The following is a 3,735-nucleotide window of genomic DNA, read 5'->3' on the forward strand; positions in this document are numbered from 1 at the left end:
AAGTAAAAAATGGCAAAAGTTGTCAGAGGAATGTTTTATGCATCTATCTGTTCTTTTTTTCTTTTTTTTTTTTAACGGGGTGGGGGGGCGGAGGGTGCTATCAGAGGGAGTATTTCCTCGCACTGCGTGAGCCGTTTCCACCCTCGTTGCTTGCTGCTGATCTTCCGTGTCTTGTCATTAGCAGCCATTGAAATAGAAAGGCTAAATGGAAATCGAGCTGCGCACTGAACGGGGTGCCGGGGGCGGGGGGTGAGGGGGTCAGTTTCGGAAAGGGGGTGTCGGGGCTGCTGGGCTCGGCTCCGCGCCGCCGCCGCCCCCCGCGCTGCTCGCCCGCGCTGCAGCGCGCTGCGGGCTCACCCGCGGCGGGCCGGTCTCCAGCGGCACTCCCGTCTCCGGCTGAGCCCGGTGTATCCCGGCGGTAGTCACAGCCCGCACTTCCAAATCCTTCACCGCGGTCAACACCAAAACCGCAACAAGGGGAAAAAATCGGGCAAAGCGAAGCGAAGGGTTAAAAAAAAAAAAAAAAAGCACCCAGGTGCCACTGAAAACCAGGGGTTTGTTGCAGGGGGCACCTTGCCCGGGGAGGGATGGGGGCGAGGGAGGACGCTCCGCTGCACTTGTGCCTACTCTTTCCTGCGGGTCTCTCCGGGACTGGCTCCATCCCTCGCAGTGAAGCTCCAAGCGCGAGGAGGTTTTGGAAAAGCCGTCGAGCTCAGCCGGCTGCTCTGCCCTGCTCCCCGCTCCCTTCCCCCGGGAGATTTGGGAACTGCAGAGCTGCCGACCGGAGGCAGCTCCGAACAGCCATCCCCCATCCACTGCCTCCTTGCGGGGGGGCAAGATATTCGCTGGACTCCGGGCGGCGAAGCAGCCCTTGAAACCCTCCGAGCAAGGACACATCCCCACCCTGCCCCGCCGGAGCCCGCTGCTCCTTGCAATCCCGGCGAGGCGCCCGCGGCTGATGCTTCGCAAGTGGCATGGTTGTTTCTCCCCAATAAAAGATTTTGCAAGGGGCGAGCGCGGTTCCCCGGTGGGGAGAAAGTCCCAAGGAAGCAAAAGGGAGTTTTTTCCTGCACGTGGCTACGGCATGGGGCCAGGAATCGTTATTTTGCAAAAGGTTAAGCGGGTCCCGAAGGTGAAGCCGGGTGCCCCAGCTAAGGGGAACACCAGCCGGGCTGTGCAGCCCTCTCCCAGCACATGTGTAGGTAAATCCAGGGATGCTTGGCATTCGCACAAGCTTAAACCAGAGGAGGAGCGAGCCCTCATACCTGCGCTGGGCAGGATTAGCACCCGAGCCCAGAACTCGTTGGAGACGAGGTGACAGGCGCGGCGGGCTCCGCACGGCGGGGGAGGGAGGTGCCCTTGCCCGGGTCTGCTCGCAGGTGAGGCTCGAAGCCGCCCGCCCGGGCGGCGGCGGCGGGGCTGAGGCGCGGCGGCGGCGGCGGCGGCGGCGGCGGCGGGGAGCCGACCGCGGCGGGGCGGCCGCTGCTCGCCGGGATGATGCTCCCGGTGCCCGAGAGCCCCCCACCTTGCAGACGCCTGGGGTGCGGATGGGACGGGTATCGAGATGGAGACGGGAATAGGGATGGGGACGGGAATAGGGATGGAGTCTCTCAAATCACCCTACAGATCTCTCTTGAAACGAATTGGGTTTCGCTGTCACGTCTAAATCCTACAAACGTGGCTGGCTTTGGGAGCAGATGCCTTTACTTTTTACGAGTCTCTTGAAGTTGTAACATTCCTAATCGACAGCAGTTCTTCACTGTGGAAAAGTGTAGTGTATTCCCTGCGTTTCAGTGCTAATAGTGGTTTTGTATCCCGTTCCCGGTATTAGGTTCCCCACCGTTACAAGTTGACATAATGCAAATTAGCAAGGGACATCATAAAAAAACATCCGAGGATAAAGGTTTTGGAAGAGCATTATCCCCATAACTTAAACACCAGATATTTAAACCAAATGCACTTAACAAGACAGCTAGCCTGAAACTTCAGTTCAATCGCCAGTGGGTTGACAAGTCCAAATATCTTTATTTTTAACAAATACGTAAATATCGGACAATACATTATCCAGGCAGCCTTCAGCTACACCATCCAGTTATGCTCTGGGACGGAATTATATCCCAACGACCTGCTTTGATTTTAAACTATTTTCTCTTGGGATTCATTTATTGTGCCTCCCTCCCCGCCAGACGTTGAGATCTTTTACTGCCCTTTATTTATATGTTTAAGCATTTGTTCAGGAACGATGGTCTCTGTAACTGGAAGTGCAATTTTTTTTTTTGTTCCCTTAAACGGAGCACGTGCAGGTATCATTGCTGTTGTTAAATTTACCATCTCAACTAATCTGCTATATTTCTAAAGAGAATTACAACTTTTGKTTTATTAATACACGCACCCATCCCCAGCCATACAAAGAGCGAGATTCTTCCTTTGGGAACACAGAAATCTCCAGTTAGAAGAGTATATCTCCGGTCAGTTTCTTGGTTTAGGGAACCCTATATTCGTGTTCTGACAACAGAACTTTAAAACTACTTCTGAAAAGGCAAACTTATTCGAAGGCATCGGCTTACAGCGTCGGCCACAGGATCACACTCTCGACATTTCAACTCCTAAAATAGGAATAAAACTACTAGATTTTAAGGGGGGGGGAGAAAAAAAAAAGAAGGAAAAGAAAAAAAAAAAGAGCAGCACGAAATGAGAGAGAACTGAAGAAGCCGTGATGGAGGAATGTCTTTGCTTCGCCTCTGCCTCTTAAAAATGTCACTCGTTTACAAAAGAAGGGAACGAAAATCTGTTCGTCTGCCCAGCCCTGCTTGTGAAAAAATGTTGGACCCTAGACTCTTTCCCGAAACAGTGATGTTCCTGGGATGAAATGTCAGGGCTAAGGTTTATTTTGCCACCCTGCCGTCGTGTTCATGAACAGTTATTCTCCAGAATGATAACGCGATGGGCAGTTGTTTTCTTGTTGCCGTTTTGTTTATTTGTTTGTTTGTTTTTCCTCCTGAGATGGGGAAAAATCAGTGTAACAACAGCAGTGACATGAACAATAAAAATAACATGCGTATCCCTGAGCACGGTACCATGTTAACCTGACGGATCTGTCTTCACTAGCGTATTATATTACCCTGGTTCTTCAGGACAATGTAATAGACCCAAGCAATTTTTCCCTCTTCGCGGATCTAAAGGAGTGTGAACGGATGGATGAATAGAAAAACAAATAAGCAAGGAGATTGTGGTCTCAGGATTAATTATAAAGCACGTTTTACATTTTTCTTCCGAGGGCTGTTTTGCTTTGCCTGGTTCGCCCGAGTGGTCTGACCTCCCCGGATCTGTGCGGGGCTCCGCACACGGCTCCGCGGCTCCTGACACCCGGGGGATCCGCACTCCGCGGAAACCCGCGCGGGGCGCAGGAAGGAGCCCGTCCTGGGGCGCGGGAGGAGGGACGGGAGGAAGGCAGCGAGCTCGGGGGAGCCGGGGCGGCAAGTGGAGCCCGGAGCGGAGCCGCCGGGGATGCTGAGGCGGGGGGAGCGGGTCCGGCCCGGCAGCGGCCTCCTCAGGTACGCGGATCCCGGGGTGCTCTCGGGGACGGCTCCAGAGAGGGAGGACGATTTCCGACCCCCTGAATCCTGCCAGAGGGAGCAGATCCCTCCCTCCACATCCCCCCCGCTTCCCCCCCCCTTTTCTTTCTTCCTTTCCTTCTTTTTCCTTCCTTTCTTTCTTTCTGTCTCTCTCCCCGCT

Source organism: Apteryx rowi, unplaced genomic scaffold (assembly GCF_003343035.1).
Source record: "Apteryx rowi isolate R43461 unplaced genomic scaffold, aptRow1 scaffold_547, whole genome shotgun sequence".
NCBI classification, from domain to species: Eukaryota; Metazoa; Chordata; class Aves; order Apterygiformes; family Apterygidae; genus Apteryx; species Apteryx rowi.